Source organism: Phyllostomus hastatus, unplaced genomic scaffold, assembly GCF_019186645.2.
Source record: "Phyllostomus hastatus isolate PE091 unplaced genomic scaffold, TTU_PhHast_1.1 phas_contig_90, whole genome shotgun sequence".
NCBI lineage: Eukaryota > Metazoa > Chordata > Mammalia > Chiroptera > Phyllostomidae > Phyllostomus > Phyllostomus hastatus.
In genome coordinates, this window is record NW_025333984.1 from 13,223,406 (window position 1) to 13,241,375 (window position 17,970).

Here is a 17,970-nt window from a genome sequence, read left to right on the forward strand (position 1 = left end):
AAATGTTTTAAATTCTTTTATTTATGATTATGCATTAAAAGTGTAACTCTAACATTGGCTGGTGTAGCTCAGTGGAGTGAGTGCCAGCCTGTGAACCAAAGGGTCACAGGTTTGATTCCTAGTCAGGGCACATGCCTGGGTTGCAGGCCAGGTCCCCAATAAAGGGGGTGTGAGAAGCAACCACACACTGATGTTTCTCTTCCTCTTTTTCTCCTTCCCTGCTCTGTCTCTAAAAATAAATAAATAAAACCTTAAAAAAATAAAAGTATAACTCTAGAAAGCAATAACAACATCTGTATGCAAAATAATACCCTGGATTATAATAATTGGTTTTGTTTCTAAATATAAGTAAGTAAATAATTGGATTAAAAATTAAAACATAGGATTTTTTCCTGAAAGTTTGGGCCAAAAATGTGGGTGTGCAGTATACACAGGAAATATGGTAGTTTAAATGCTCTAATCAAAAGACACAGGGGAACTCTAGCTGGTGTGGCTCAGTGGATTGAGTGCTGGACTGCAAAGGAAAAGGTCACTGGTTTGATTCCCAATCAGGCCACATGCCTGGGTTGTGGGCCAGGTCCCCAGGAGAGGGCACATGAGAGGCAACCACACATTGATCTTTCTCTCCCTCTCTTTCTCCCTCCCTTCCCTTCTCTCTAAAAATAAATAAATGAAATATTTTTTTTAAAAAAGACCCAGTGTAGCTGAATGAATAAGAAAACAAGACCCATATATATGCTGACTACAAGAGACCCACCCACCCATCAGAATGAAAGACACATACAGCCTTAAAGTAAAGGAATGAAAAAGATATTTCACACAAATGGAAATGAAAATAATCTGGGGTGGCAATACTTATAACAGAGAAAATAGACTAAAAAAGAAAGGGTATAGTAAGAGACAAAGAAGGACACTACATAATGATAAAGGTATCAAACCAACACGAGGATATAACATTTATAAACATTTACACACTCAACATAGGAGCACCTAAATATATAAAGCAAATTCTTATAGACATAAAAGGAGAAGCAGGCAGTAATACAACCATAATAGGGGATTTTAACAATAGGGGATATCACCCCATTGATATCAATGGATAGATTTCCAAACAGAAAATCAACAAGAAAACTGCAGCCTTAAATGATACAGATGGATTTAATTGATATTTTCAGCGCATTTCACTCCAAAGCAGCAGAACGTACATTATTTTCAAGCACACTTGGAATATTTTCTAAGATGGACCACATGTTAGGATTAAAACAAGTCTCAATAAATTTAAGAAGCTTGATATCAAGATCTTCTCTGACTACAATCATATGAAACTAGAAATCAACCACAAGAAAAAACTGAAAAGCACACAAAGATGTGGAGACTCAATAACATGTTACTAAACAACAAATAGGTTAACAACAAATGAGATTAAGGAAGAAATCAAGATACCTTAAGACAAATGAAAATGAAAACACAACAACACAAAATCTATGGGACACAGTGAAAGTAGTCCTAATAGGGAAATTCATAGTGCTAGAGGCCTACATCAAGAAATAGGAAAAATTCAAATAAACAATCTAATTTTACACATAAAGGAACTAGAAGAAGAACAACAAACAAAGCCCAAAGTGAATATAAGGAAGGAAATAATAAAGATCAGGGTGAAAATAAACAAAAGAATCTAAAAAAATAATGCAAAAGATCAATGTTACCAAGGGCTGGTTCTTAGAAAACATAAACAAGATTGATAAACCTTTAACCAGACAGATCAAGAAAAAAAAGGGAAAGGACCTAAATAAATAAAATCAGAAATGAAAGAGACATCCCAGCAAGCAAAAGTCCTTGACCAGATGGCTTCACAGGTAAATTTTTATCAAACATTCAAAGAAGAACTAACACCTATCCATTCCAAACTTTTCCAAAAAAGTCAATAGGAAGTAAGACTCCCAAGTTCATTTTATGAGGCTAGCATAATCTTAATTCCAAAACCAGATAAAGATACTACAAAGAAAGAAAATTATAGGCCAATATCCCTGATAAACATAGATGCAAAAAAACTTCAATAAAATATCAGCAAACTGAATTCAGCAATACATTAAGAAGATAATATGCCATGATCTATTGGGATTTATTTCTGGGATGAAAGGTTGGTACAATATCCTCAAATCAATTAACATAATACACCACATAAACAAAATAAAGAATAAAAATCATATGACCATATCAATAGATGCAGCAAAAGCACTGGATAAAATACAGCACCCATTTATAATACAAATGTTTGGTCAAGTGGGAACAGAGGAAACCTATCTCAACATAATAAAGGCCATATATGACAAACCCTCAGCTGATATCATACCCAATGGGAAAAAACTAGAAGTATTTCATTTATCAGGAACAACACAGAGATGTCCACTTTCACCATTTTTATTTAACATATCACTGGAAGTGCTAGAACAGCAATCAGACAAGAAAAAAGAAATAGAAGGCATTCAAATTATAAGGAAAAAGTAAATTTGTCATTATTTGCAGATAAAATGATACTGTATAGATAGAACCCTAAAGATTCCACCAAAATATACCACAACTAATCAGTGAATTCAGTAAAACAGCAGGATACAGAATACATATTCAGAAATTGGTTACATTTTGTATGCACCAATAATGAACTATTAGAGAAAACAACCTCATTTACAATTGTATCAAAAATACCTAGAAATAAATTTAATCAAGGAAGTCAAGACTTGTACTGAGAAAATTATAAGATACTGAAGAAAGAAATTAAAGAAGGTACAAATAAGTCAAAGCATATACTGTGCTCATGGATAAGAAGAATTATTATTGTTAAAATATCCATACTACCCAAAATAATCTATAGATTCAGTGCAATCCCTATCAAAATACTACTGGCATTTTTTACAGAACTAGAACAAATAATCCAAAAAATTTACATGAAACCACAGAAGGCCCCAAATAGCCAGAGCAACCTTGAGAAAGAAGAATGAAATTGGAGGTCATGCTACCCAATATCAAACTATAGTACAAGGCTATAATGATCAAAACAGCATGGTATTGGCACAAAAGCAGGCATATAGATCAATGGAACAAAATAGAGTCCAGAAATCAACCCATGTCTGCATTGTCAATTAATATTTGACACTGGAGGTAAAAATATACGATGGCTAAAGACAGTCTATTTAATAAATGGTGTTGGAAAATTTGAACAGATAGGTGCAAGAAAATGAAATTAGTGCACCTTCTTATACTATATAAAAGAAGAAACTCAAAATGGATTAAATATTTAAATGTAAGACTTAAAACCATAAACCCCTAGAAGAAAACATAAGGAATAAAATCTCAGCCACTTCTCTTACTAATATTTTTCTGATGTATCTCCTTAGGCAAAGGAAACAAAAGAAAAAATAAACAAATGGGTCTACATGAAACTAAAAAATTTTTGCACAATAAAGGAAAACATTAAAAAACCAAAAAGGCAATCTATTGAATGGGGGAAGATATTTGCTAATGATACATCTGGTAAGGGGTTAATATCCAAAATTTATAAAGAACTCATACAATTCAACACCAGAAAAACAAGTAACCTAATTAAGAAGTGGACAGAAGATCTGAATAGACACATCCTGAAAGAGGACATACAGATGGCCAGTATATGTATAAAAAGATGCTCAACATAACTAATCATCAGATAAATACAAACTGAAACCACAGTGAGATATCATTTAACGCCAGTCAGAATGGCCATCGTCACTTAATCCACAAACAACTGTTGGGGAGGATGTGAAGAAAAGGGAACCCTCAGGCACTGTTGGTGAGAATGCAGATTGGTGCGGCCACTGTGGAACACATTATGCAGCTTTTTTTTTAAATTTGTGAAATAGCACTTTATTTTTTTTTTATTTTTATGTATTTATTTTTAGATAGAGGGGAAAGGAAGGAGAAAGATAGGGAGAGAAATATCAATGTGTGGTTGCCTGTTACACCACACACTGGGGACCTGGCTGGCAACCCAGGCATGTGCCCTGACTGGGAATCAAACCAGTGACCCTTTAGTTCACAGGAAGCTTTCTTAAAAAATTAAAAATGAAACTGCCTTGTGACACAGTGATTCCACTTCTGGGTATTTATCGGAAGAAACCTAAAACACTAATTAAAAAGAATATACAATATTTGTCTTTCACTGCCTGGCTCACTTCACTTAGCATAATGCTCTCCAGTTCCACTTATGCTGTCATGAAGGGTAGGAGACCTTTCTTTCTGCTGTATAGAATTCCATTGTGTAAACGTACCATAGTTTTTTCATCCACTCATTTACTGATGGGGAAAATGGGGACAACTGTAACTGAACAACAATTTTAAAAAAGAATATATAATTGCAGTGTTATTTATAGTAGTCAAGAAATGGAAGCAACCCAAGTGCCCATCAATAGGTGAGTGGATAAAAAAGTGGTGGTACATATATACCTTGGAATATCACTCTGCCATAAAAAGAATAAAATCTTACCATTTAAAACAGCTTGGATGGACCTAGAGAGTATTATGCTTAGTGAAGTGAATCAGCCAGAAAGACAATAACATGTGATTTCACTTATATATGAAATCTAAAAAACAAAATTCAAACACACTTATAGACACAGGACCAGACTGATTATTGCCAGAGGAGAAGGCAATTAGGGGAATGGGTGAAGAGGTGAGGGCATTGAGAAGTACAAATTGGCGGTTACAAAATAGTCATGGGGATATCAAGTACAGCATAGGGCATATAGTCACTAATATTGTGATAACTATGTATGGTGCCAGGTGGGTACTGGAAATATTAGCGGGAACACTTGTATGTAATTTTCTAATCACTATGCTATACACCTAAAACCAGTACAAAATAATACTGAAAAATATTTTATTTTGGTATTAATATTTAAAATTTTAATGTTAACTTTCTGTTGATGTTGAATCTAGTTGGAATCATTTAGATGTTCATTGTACTCTTCTTTAAACTTTTTTGTATTAAAAATATAAAGTTGGAAAACTTTTTTAAAAAGTCCACAGAGTCCAGGGCAATCTCGGTACAAACTTAGATACTTCCCTGTAGGTCAGTACCTGGTGACCCAATCCACATCTCCCACAGCATGCTTCCCTGTATTCTGCCCTATGGGGACAGGAAAAGCCACATGTGTTGAGGGGGACATGAAGTAGGGAAAGCTTCATGGAATGGACTGAATTTGAGGTGAACACTTTAAAGTAAGGAACAGGAAGGAGAAAGAGAACTAATACCTACTGAGCACCTCATGTCCCAGCCTCTCTGCTAGGAACTTCACTTGCTTTATTTCATTGGTACTCTGCTCAAGATACCAATTGCAGTGTTGGTATACTATTACATAGGTGGTTTCACTACCAGTAGTAATCACAAAACAATAATAAAAACAAGTACCAATGACTGAGTGTAGTACTTACTATGTATCCAGTACTGTTCTGAATTTTCCCATTTACTATTATCTCGTTAATTCCTTAAAGGTCCTCAAGGCCAGGAAAGATTTCAGATTTTGAAGACATTCACTAACCTCCAACCCTCTAGTGCCAAGGTTCCATGAATTTTGCCTAGGATCAACGTTGTGATGATCATTCTCCCAGCAATTAAACATGAATTTACTATAAGGCAGCAATCCATATGTGAGGCCCACCTAGTCTCAAGGCTCTAGCCAAGTGATGTCCTCTTTCTGTTCCTCCTCTGCTGACTGATTCACTCAGGACTCTGGGAGGACGCTGAGGCTCAGAGAAAATAGAGGGCTCAGTTCTGCTCTTACAGCTAATGAGTAACAGAGTTTGAGTTTAGACTTAGTCCAGCTTGACTCCCTAGACAGGCTCCTCTGACTCTGGTGCTGTGTTACCTCTTACTGGGCTGTGATGTTTTGTTTCTTTTTCTTTTTTTTTTTTTTGAGGCATGATGCCTGTGTGTTTTCTGAGGTGTCACAGCCATAGTAAATAAAATATTAATGAAATATCCTTATTTAGGAAAAACTGCAGTAAAACCATGTGCCTATATTTACAGAAATATAAGGCTTTAAAATAAAGCACAGTTAACTAACCAAAAAAGGGCTTTAGATATTTTTTCATTAGTCAGTGACATAGATAAAGGAAATATATTTTTGTATTTTATCAGTTACCATTTATTACTTCATCCTCTGAATTATCTTTTTATATAGTCTTATTGATGTCCTATAGATGAATGGGTAAAGAAGATGTCACACACACACACACACACACACACACACACACACACACACACTGGAATATTACTCACCAATAAAAAGGAACAAAATCTTGCCATTTGTGGCAACAGGGATAAGACCTTCAGGATATTATGCTCAGTGAAATAAGTCAGACAGAGAAAGATAAATGCTGTATGATTTCACTTAGACATGGCATTTAAAAAAAAAGATACCAACAGACACATTATGAGAATAACTTGATGGTCGCCAAAGGGGAGGGGGTAGGGGATCGGTGAAAAAAAGAAAAAACTGTGTGTTGTAAATAGTGATGGACAACCTTTACACCTTCACTTATTTCTTTGGCTCAGAAGTTATAAAGAAAAAGATTGTCAGATTCGAAACTTCTGTTTTTACAAAAGACACAATAAACAAAAGGTAAAATAATAGTCTGAAAGACACTATTTACCACAATTATAACAGATGAATTATTTCTTTTTGGAATATATAAAGAGGTTCTACAAATTAATAATAAAAATAGGCAACGATGTGAGCAAGTGATTCACAGTATAAAAAAAAGCCTTACTGAGGTATAATTCACATTCAATAAACAACACATTTAAATTGTATGATTCGTTAAGTTTTGACATACGCATATGCGTGAAATGATTGTGGTGTCTCTTTACGTCTGAGTCATCTATAGCCAACCCAGGACAGCACTAGGTTTTAGTGAAGGTTCTTGCTGTCATAAAGGTCACCAGGAAACTTCAAAGCAACCACTGCCAGTGAACTCAGAAGCACCAACTTTAGACATAAGGGACAACACTTCATTGTTCTTTCCTCTGAGAGTCCATCATTAACTGGTAAGGATCACATGCTATTCTTGTTGCCAACGGCAAGAATAAAGCAGCATTCCACTGCAAAAACAAACTGCATTTATAGGCTAGGCCTCCGGGGGAAAAGTTCGTGAAGGAATCCCTAGACAGAGGCAAAACCCCTGGAGTCACTAGCTCAAGGTACAACAGTCGCTTGCCTTGACCACTGGCAGCAAGCGCGGTCTCCCACAGAAGCAGCCGGCCCTCCAAAGGTACCAAATGCAGGAAACACAAAAAGCTAACATTTCGCTCAGATCGATAGGTTCACTTTTCCGAAACGCTGACTCACAAGTTCAATGGCGTGCCAGCCCGCCCAGATGCCCCCTCCTTCTGCCACCCCATTGGCTGTGGCCCGGTCGGGGTCCGCCCAGTCCTGGATCCAAACGATTGATTGAACCGACGCTCTGGGTGCCAGTAACAATACCCAGAAAGAGTGGGAATGGGAGGGGAAGCCAACTACTTCTGGTTAAGTTTCGTTTTTATTAAAAACTTCACGTGATTGCCGGACTCATGACTCAGCGATTTCTCCATTCAGCCTCCTTTAATTTATTGGTTTGTCATCACCGCCTTCACCTTTTCTTGTATAGCCCTCCCTACTAGTTTTGAACATTTAAGCAGAATTTTCCCATTTGACACAAATAAAAAAGAAACCACCTGTTAAATTCATTTCAAGTCTGCAAAATGATATAGGGGCTTTAAATAATCACTTGACACAGTCTCCTCTCTCATTCCCCAGGGGAGCAACTGCCACACATTTCGTTAAAAGGATCATCAGTATTCTTTTCCACTCTTCTACCTTAGTTCTAGATGATTATAGACCCGTTTTTTAAATTGATGAGAGAGAGAGAGAGAGAGAGAGAGAGAGAGAGAGAGAGAAGCATCAATTTGCTGTTCCACTTATTTATGTATTCATTGGTTGATCTTTGTGCCCTGACCCAGGATAGCAGCCACAACCTTGGAGTGTGGGGACGTTGCTATAACCAACTGAGCAACCTAGCCAGGGCTTTATAGACCCATTCTTAAACAAGGAAAAGAATTAGAGGAAGACTTGTTAAACAGTTGTCCTGAAATTTTTTTCTCCCTCTCCCACAGGTACACCCCAATAGTGACAATTCTAAAAAGTTGTGTGCAAATTGAATATTTAGAACTCAAACATTGATTTTGTTTTAAAGGTTTATTTTAATCTTTATAATAAAAATAATACACACTCATTTTATAAAATGTGGATAATCAGACAATTCAAAAGACAAAAAGTTAATTGTTAACAATCTCGACACTTGGTAACTATTCCTGTGAATTATTTGGTGTCTTGCCTTCCAGTCTTTTTATTATGGATTTTAAAAAACCATTGTAATTGTACAGGTTTGTTTCCAACATTATATATATTTCCCTCTTTTCACCCATCTCCCAACACCTCCCCTTTGGCAATCATCAGCTGGTTCTTTGTACCTATGGGTTTGTTTGTTTATTTTTTGTTTTTTTTAGATTCTGCATATAAGTGAAATCACATGGTATTTGTCTTTCTCTGACTTATTTCACTTAACATAATACCCTCTAGGTCCATCCATGTTGTTGCAAATGTCAAAATTTCATTCTTTTTTATTGTTGAATAAGATTTCATTGTGTAAATGTCCCACATCTTTATCCATTTGTCTAACAATGGACATAGGTTGCTTCCATATTTTGGCTATTGTAAGGAATGCTGCCATGATCATAGCGGTGCAGGTATCTATTCAAATTCGTGGTTTTGTTTTCTTTGGATAAATACCAAGAAGTAGTATTGCTGGACTGTATGCCAGCTCTATTTTTAATTTTTTTAAAGATAAGATCTCTCTTTTCTTTCTTTCTTTCTTTCTTTCTTTCTTTCTTTCTTTCTTTCTTTCTTTCTTTCTTTTTTTCTTTTGAGAGGATAAGGGAGGGAGAGAGGGAGAGAAATATCAATGTGTGGTTGCCTCTCGCGCACCCCTCACCCAGGACCTGGCCTGCAACCCAGGCATGTGCCCTGACTGGGAATCTAACTGGTGACCCTTTGCTTCACAGGCCCACACTCAGTCCACTGAGCTACACAAGCCAGGGCTTTTAACTTTTTGAGGAATCTCCATAACATTTTCCATAGTGGCTGCACCAATTTACAATCCCACCAAAAGCATATAAGAGTCCCCTTCACATCCTCATCAGTGTTTCCAACTTATTTTCCCTCATTACAACATTAGCATATTCCCATTGTATTAAGAGCATAATTTTTAATAGTCCATTGTATGAATGTAACATGCATCACTTACTCTTTCATTTTGGAACATTTAGCTCCAATATGGGGGGGACCCAAAAGAAACCCAGAATGTATTTATAAAAATTATGTATTACTCTTGCATATTTAAACTTCAGTCACCTTCAAAGTATTCTCTATTTGATGCAATGCACCTATTGAGATGTTTTTTCCACTGCTCAAAACAGTTTTTGAGCTCATCAATTTTGATGCCTTTTAGTGCTTTTGCCATTTTTTGTTTACCTCTTCCACATCAGCAAAACGTTTCCCTCTGAGGACTTTCTTCTTCCAGAAAACAAGCAAAAATAAGTCACTCGGGTTGAGACATGGTAAATAGGAAGTGTGGGGCACGGGGGTCATGCTGGTTTTTGGTGAAAAACTGCTGAACACTCAGCATGGTGTGGGCAGGTGCAGTTATAAATCACCCATCATGAAATGGGCAAAGGTGTTGACTCTTCAAAAAGATCCACTGAAGCTGAACACAGCCTCTCACAACAACACCAGCTCGTACACTGATACAGATGGGTTCCCAGAACACCCACCTAGCATGGGAAGCTTGTACTACAAGGGACCCGCCCTTTAGAAGATAATTCCAGTTTTTTGGGGGGTCCCCCTCATATTTTCAATTAGCAAACTATTTAAAATAACCCTATTGTAAATTCTTTCTGTGTAGTGAGGCATCCTTTGAAATGTGAATAGCTACTCCCAGACCAAACATTATTATATTTTATTTTACATTTTAAAATCCTCACCTGAGGATATGTTTTTATTGATTTGAGAGAGGAAGGGCTGGAGAGAGAGGAGAGATAGACTGATAAGTTGCCTCCCATATGCGCCCCAACCCAGATCAAACCCATAACCTTTTTGGTGTATGGGATGATGCTCCAAACAATGGAGACACCTGGCCAGGGCTCCCAGACTCAATTTATTTTTATAAGTGTAGGGTGGAAAACTTTTCCCTTCTAGGTTCTTTGGTTGCCCTAATAATAAAATTGACGTTTAACAGGAGAAAGACAGATTAACAGGAGAAAAACATTTAATTTTATATGTAGGGGTCCCATAAGAATATGAAACCCACAGGGAGGCAATTGAGGCTTACGTGTCATTCTGAGCTAAGGAGAAAGTGGTAGGGGGTCTGGGGCTTCAAAAGGGAAGAAAACAATTCATAGGAAGATGAGAAGAGCAAATGTTTGGTAAACAAATCTTTGCCATGCCATGTAGATAAGTCTTTCTGGTATTAAAAAAAAAAAAAAAAAGGTTTCTGTCCTGGCTAGCATAGCTCAGTGGATTGGGTGCCAGCCTGCAAACCAGAGGGTCACAGTTCGATTCCCAGTCAGGGCACATGCCTGGGTTGCAGGCCAGGTGCCCAGTAGGGGGCATGCAAGAGGCAACCACACATTGATGTTTCTCTCTCTTTCTCCTTCCCTTCCCCTTCTTTTAAAAATAAATAAATAAAATCTTAAAAAAGAAATGAACAGAACTGTAGTAAAAGATTTTTTAAAAAAGTTCCTATGCTAATAACTCTCTTCGTTGTACATGGCCCCTACCTAGATTATTTTAGGTAGTTAATGGGGAGGCAAAAAGCATTTCCTGAGTCTGCTGGGTTTTACCTGCCTTCAGCTCAAAACAATCCACCTGCCAAAGTGGTACATTTTGGTGTAGCTTATTCTGTTTCCTTGCAGAAGTTTTTGATTTCTCATTTATTGGGATTGCTTAAGGTAAAGCACACCTGAACTTTTTTTAAAATTTGGGAGTTGTTGGAGGTTTTCCTACAAATGTATGTTTGATATAGCCCCCAAACTATAAAACTATTGTTCTAAGCATCTTTTGTGTTTTTTTCCGAAGTGCTTCAACACTTTATGCATCTATAAGTAACTCCATCAGAGAAAGGAATGATTTAACTCCCTTCCCACTCAATCCTTTCCACTGAGTAGAGGAAACTTGGAGGCAATGGGCAATCACTAGCAATTAGGGTTGGGGAGAAGAGGGGAATGGGACTGAGCTCGAGGGGACTAGTGTTAGAGCCCAACCATTCACAATAAAGTCAAACCCATGTGCAGTACTGGGCAGGAAGATTCTAAATCACACAGTGTTTTATTCTTTTATAGCTATGTCCCAGGATCCAGCCTAACATTAGCACAGAGAAGGGAATAAATTCACTCACTCAACAGTAGTTACCAGGTATCTACTATGTACCACACACTGTTCTTTCTGTTAGGAAGAGATAAGTTCTATTTTAAAAAAAGGGCAAGAAAAGAGAATTTGAAAAAGTGTGTGTGTGTGTTTCAGTATTAAATCGGGTAGTCAGAGTAGGCCTCATTAAGAAAGTGACTGGTAAGCAAAGACTTGGAGGAAGTGAGAGGGTTAGCCATCTGGACATCTGAGGGAAGAGTGTTTCAGGCAGAGAAAACAGCTGGTATAAAGGCCCTGCAGTAAGACTGAAGAACAGCAGGGCAGCGAACATGGATAGAGAGGAGCAAAGCTTATTGCTTAACTGAATAAATGGCTAGATATGTGATTACAAAGCAAGATGTTAGTAAGTATGAAAAAAACCCTACCCATACTGCAAACTGAAGGTATGAGTGTTTGAGCAGCTGCTGAGTTGGAACGAAGTTATCAGATGAAGACAGTTGTAGATAGACTTTGTGGAACTTGAATGGTGGAAGGGAGGGGAGGGTGGACAGGGCCTATAAAATAGAACCAGGGCCTCAAACTGCCCCACAATCATTGTGCAGACTTGCAGGTCTCTATAGGGCTAGATGAGAAACCTAAGTCTTGAGACCACTGAATACTGGCATATACTCTTATTCCAGGACTTTTAAGTGGCAAAGGAAGCAAGCAAACCAACCAAAAAACAAAAAGAACAGAGTACAGTTTTTATCAAAATCTTACAGAAGCTGACTTCCGGAACAAAATGCTCAGTGACCCACCTCTTCTTCTATCTAAAACCTACTGGTCTTTCATACAGAGTTTGTTGTATTAGGGTTTTTTTCTTTTTCTTTTTTTTAAGAAATTTTTAAAAGATTTTATTTATTTACTTTTAGAGAGGGAATGGAGGGAGATAGAGAGAGAGAGACAGAGAAACTTCAATGTGTGGTTGCTGGGGGTTATGGCCTGCAACCCAGGCATGTATCCTGGCTGGGAATCGAACCTGGGACACTTTGATTCTCAGCCCGCGCTCAATCCAGTGAGCTACGCCAGCCAGGGCTGGGGTTTTTTTTTCAATTTAATTTAATTTATTATTAAAGTACAGTTGGCATACAATAGTATATTAGTTTCAGGTGTATACCACACCAATTTGACATATATATATATATATATATATATATATATATATATATACACACACACACACACACACACACACACACACACACACTTATATACTTTACAATGTGATCACCACACAAAGTCTAGTGACCATCTGTTACCATGCAAAATTATTACACTAATATTAACTAGGTCACTTATATGTGGAATTAAAAAACAAATGAACAAACAAAACAAAAACAGATTCATAGAAACAAAGAACAAACTGGTGGTTGCCAGAGGGGAAGGAGGTGGAGGGATAGGTGAAAAAGGTGAAGGGGAATGTAGTCAATAATAGTGTATTAGTTTTCTACTGCTGCTTTAACAGATCACCAGAAACTCGGTGGCTTAAAGCAACACAAATTTATTAGCTTACAGTTCTGGAGGTCAGAAGTCCTGAAATCAAGGTGTCAGCAGGGTTGTGTTCCTTCTGGAGGCTCATGGAGAGAAACCATTTCCTTGACTTTTCTAGTTTATGTAGACTGCTTGCATTCCTTATCTCATGGTTCTTTTACCTTTATAATATCACTGTCCTTTGTATTTTCATTCACTATAAATTCCCTCCTTTAACAGCTACTGGAGCACAAGGAATGTCAGAAAGCTGTGTGATTCAAGTTGACAGAGTGCTCACAGGTCATCTTATCTAACCTTTCTTAAGTGTTGAAACTCATTTGACATTTTCTGGACAAATGCTCTTTCAGCTTCTCGTTAAGCACTTCCACTGACGCAGAACAGGTCACTACGAGTTACTACTTTTTAAGATGTTATTGTTAGGAACTCTTCCCTTCTACTGAACTGAATTCTGTCTCCTTGTAACTTCAAACTAATCTTCCTGTTTTCTCTCCAGAGCTCCACAAAATAATTTCATCACCTTGTGAAGACACAGCAAGAAGGTGGCTGTCTGCAAACCAGGAAGCACACTCTCAACAGACACCGAATCTCCTGGCACCTTGATCTTGGACTTCCCAGCCTCCAGAATTATGACAAATAAAAGTTTGTTGCTTAAGCTACCCAGTCTATGGTAATTTGTCATAGCAGTTCGAACTGATAAAAACAGGCAAGTTCTTTAACCTTCCTGGGCTTCAGTTTCTTCATCTGTAAAACACAGATAATGATACCCGTTTCATAGAGTTGTGAGAATTACATGAGCTAATACATATAAAAGGCTGTGACAGTCCCTTGTATATAGGATGTGCTAGCTGTTATTACTTTTTGGGTGTCACCAGCTTAGAGGAAGGTTATCCTAGAGGCCTGCCATGGATGTGCTCTTTGAGTGTTCTCATTTGAGGTATTATTTTAGAGTAAAATACACCATACTCTTTTATTATAAGACAAGCACATCTTAAAAACCCAGAAGGAAACTAGGATTTTAGACTATTTAAGCTGAAAGAGACCATGGTGATTTTCTAGCCCAATGTTTAATGTAATGTTTTAGCCATGGAGCCCCTTGTTCAAACAAAAGTTCGCATGAAACCCCATGATCTAAAACAGGGAAAACTGGAGTCATTCTGGTTGGTGTGGGGTGAAAAGCATAATATCCTGCTCAGCCGATCTCCTTCATACACACTCAGAGGCGCCTCCTCTGAACCCAAGGACTCCATGCAAGACACTTTGAGAAACACCGATGGAGTTCAAACACTTAGACAGTAGGGGAAAGTGTGATTAAATAGCCGAAGAGATTTTGTGATCTGAACAGGCCACAGAGGGACTGATGGCCAAAGTGGGACCAGAAACCTGCTTTCCTGGTTGTTATGTTGAGAAGAGTGAGAGACTGTTAGGCACACTGTACTAGATGTGGCAGTATGTAGGGGGAGGCCTTAGCTGGGTCCTTTGACAACCATCACTTAGGTTTTTATCTGCATGGTTGGTGTCTTTATCCTGGCTTATAGGTCTTCAATTGGATGTGTCTACCCGTGAAAGCCACCTTGGCATTCAGAAATCACTGTGTCTTGAGAGAAAGGATGGGTAAATATGGATGGAAAGAACGGGATGGAATCAAGTGAATTGTGCTTACTTTTATTAATTTCTAGTAAACCCCTAATTAAGGGTAGGTGGGATGGTCTGACTTCCTGAATGCTCATTTTAAAGCCAGCAAGTACTTTCCTGAACAGTCAGCTGGAACATGGAATAAATAACATTTGAAAGAGCAAAGTTGCTAGGAAATTTACACATTTCAATCCATGAGTACTAAGGTCTGCATCTAATAAGTTCTACCTCATAACCCGCCAGGGCCCTCAGTGTTTTCCTGGCTTTTCCCATTGATATGAAACTTTAAAGAAGAGTACCTTTTAGAGCATGGGGTCTGATGCAGCTGAGAACAGAGCACTAGACAAGGAATACAGAGGTAAGACTTCTACTGTCAGCTCTGCTGCCTACTTGGTCAAACTACTTGACCTCCCTGGGCAAAATGAAGGGTTGAGGCAGAGAAGGGCTCTTCTGATTTTAAAATGTCTATCATTCCATATCAAGAGTGTGCAACAAATTGCTGTCACCTTATACCAAAGAGCTGGCTGCAACCCTTTCAGTTACACCTGCAGAATCAGGTCATTGACATCATCGCTAGTGTCATAAGTGGTAGGTAAGAATTTCTGAATCTGAACCTTCTCCTCTAAACCCCTACTGCAAAAGAAGAGAGCAATACGAGATTATTTCCTAAGCAACACATTAGTTCAGTTTCATGGGTCATAATGTCCTGGGATCACTCTCCTTCATAATCTATTGAGTTGAAGGAGAAGCTGGAAATTACAATAGAGAGATAAATAAGGCTGGCATGCAAGTGTGTGTGTGTGTGTGTGTGTGTGTGTGTGTGTGTGTGTGGACAGGGGAAGGAGAGATTAAAAAAGAACGACTCAGAAAAAAAGAGAGAGAGGCAGTTAAAAAGAGACCTATGGACAAGGAGAAAGTGGTGGAAGTGGAAGTCAGAAGTGTGTCAACAGTCAGATGGATAGTCTAGTGGAAAGAAAACATATGTCTTGCCACTTTCTCTGGTGTGAGACAGATGGAAAACTCCTGGGAAACATTGTGCTGGGAAAACCATTCCATCAGCTGAGCACTAACGTTATATAGTCTCCAAAGGCCAGAATGTATTCTTAGATCTTCCATTCATTCATTAATTCAATAAACATTTACTGAGCACTTACTATGAGAATAGACTAGTGAGAAAAAAATGGCCATGTTCTCTGCTCTAAAGAAGTTCACAGGCTGCTACGGGTTCTGGGCCAATTATTACAGTATGATGAATGCCATGATGTGGGGAGTCCAAGGTATTAAGTGAACACTGCCCCCACTTCAGCCTTGGCTGATTAAAAAAGGTTTCTTTGGAGAAAGTCATGTCACCTGAAGCAGAAGCAAAAACCAGCCTGGTGTTGGAGGAAGTGGAAGGAAAAGGAGTGTTTTAGGCATAGGTAGGAATACAGGTTATTTTAATTTTTCTTTGTGCTTAGCAGTGTTTTACAAGTGTTTTTCATTAGACATATATTACATTTATATAGAAAGAATTTTAAAACATGAAGAATAACAATGGCCATCTCTTTTTTAAATTTTGTAAGTTTTTTTGTTTCAATTACAATTTACATTCAATATTACTTTGTGTAGTTTCAGGTGCACAGCATAGTGGTTAGACAGTCATATACTTTACAAAGTGTTCTCCTGATATTTCCAGTACCCGCCTGGCCCCATACCTACTTATCACAATATTATTGACTATATTCCCTGTGCTGTACTTTACATCCCCATGACTATTTTGTGACTACCAATTTGTACTTCTCAATCCCTTCACCGTTTTTACCCAGTCCCCCAACCCTCCTCCTCTCCAGCAACCATTAGTCTGCTCTCTGTATCTATGAGTCTGTTTTTGTTCTGTTTGTTCATTTATTTTGTTCATTAGATCCCACATATAAGTGAAATCATATGGTATTTGTCTTTCTCTGACTGATTTAACTTCACTTAGCATAATAGTCTCTGGGTCCGCCATGCTATCATAAATGGTAAGATTTCATTCCTTTTTATGGCAGAGTGATATTAGCAATGGTGCTCTCTTAATCGAGAGAATTAATGGAGGCTCAATGAGAACCTCCTTAGGTTTGTGATAAAGGAACACTGCAATTACTACCACTAGTAACACTAATGAGAATATTTGTTGAGTACTTGCTACATATTAGCATTTTCCAGGCACCTCATTTAATCCTTACAATAATCTTCCATGATAGGCACAACTATTATCACCTTCAATTATGGATGAGGAAACTAAGGCTCAGAGGTCACACAATTATTGAGTGGTAGAGGCAGGCAGGAATCAAATCCAAGTAGTCCAATGGCAGAGCCCTGGCTTGTAACTACTACACTATGTGGCTCCTCTTTACATGATTAAATCGATACACATAGAGACCAACCACCATTTTAACTTCTCCCTCATACAAGAACCAACTACTTGCTGTCAGCTGACTTTTGGGTGGGACAAGGAATAGTCTTCATGTGTGTGCCAAGAAAGAGGTCAGATGCACAAAGAGCATAAAGTGATTTTCCTAAGGTTTCACAACAATCTGATGGCTGAATGGGTTCCAAAAATACACTTCAGCATCACAGCTGGTGGATCCCACTTTGCTCTGGTCACAGCAGCAAAGCTTATCTTGTGTAAAGTATCCAGTTTTCAAATCAGCTGCATAAATCCAAAAGCTTTATTAAAATTCCCTTATATTAATAGTGTTCTTCCATGATGTAACTCCTATTTTAACCACATGGTGATGCTGCAGACAAATCTAGGAATTTGGGGAAGGGGGAGTTAAGGATATTTGTAATATTTTTATAAATTGTGATATAGGTTCACAAAGGTTATGCAGCCATCTAAAAGAATGAAGTACAGCTATATGACTTTTAGGGAACATCTTCAAGATACGTAAATAAGTGAGAAAAGTAAGCCACTAAATAATAAGAAGAGTAGGCTCTTATTTTTCTAATTTTTTAAAAAAAGAATATACATACCTATGCAGATATATGCATGATTTTTTCCTGAGAGTATACAAAAACAAACTGTTAACAGAAATGGGACTAGGTTGTGGCCCAGGTCTCTAGTGGGGGCACGTGAGAGGCAACCACACATTACTTTAAGGAATGGGACTGGGGTCCAAGGGAGGGGGAAGTGTGTTTCCTTTGATTTTATACATTTTAAAAAATATTTATTTATTTATTTTTAGAGAGAGGGGAAGGGAGGGAAAAAGGGGAAGAGAAACATCAATGTGTGGTTACCTTTCACGTGCCCCCACTAGAGACCTGGGCCACAACCTACGCATGTTTCCTGACTGGGAAT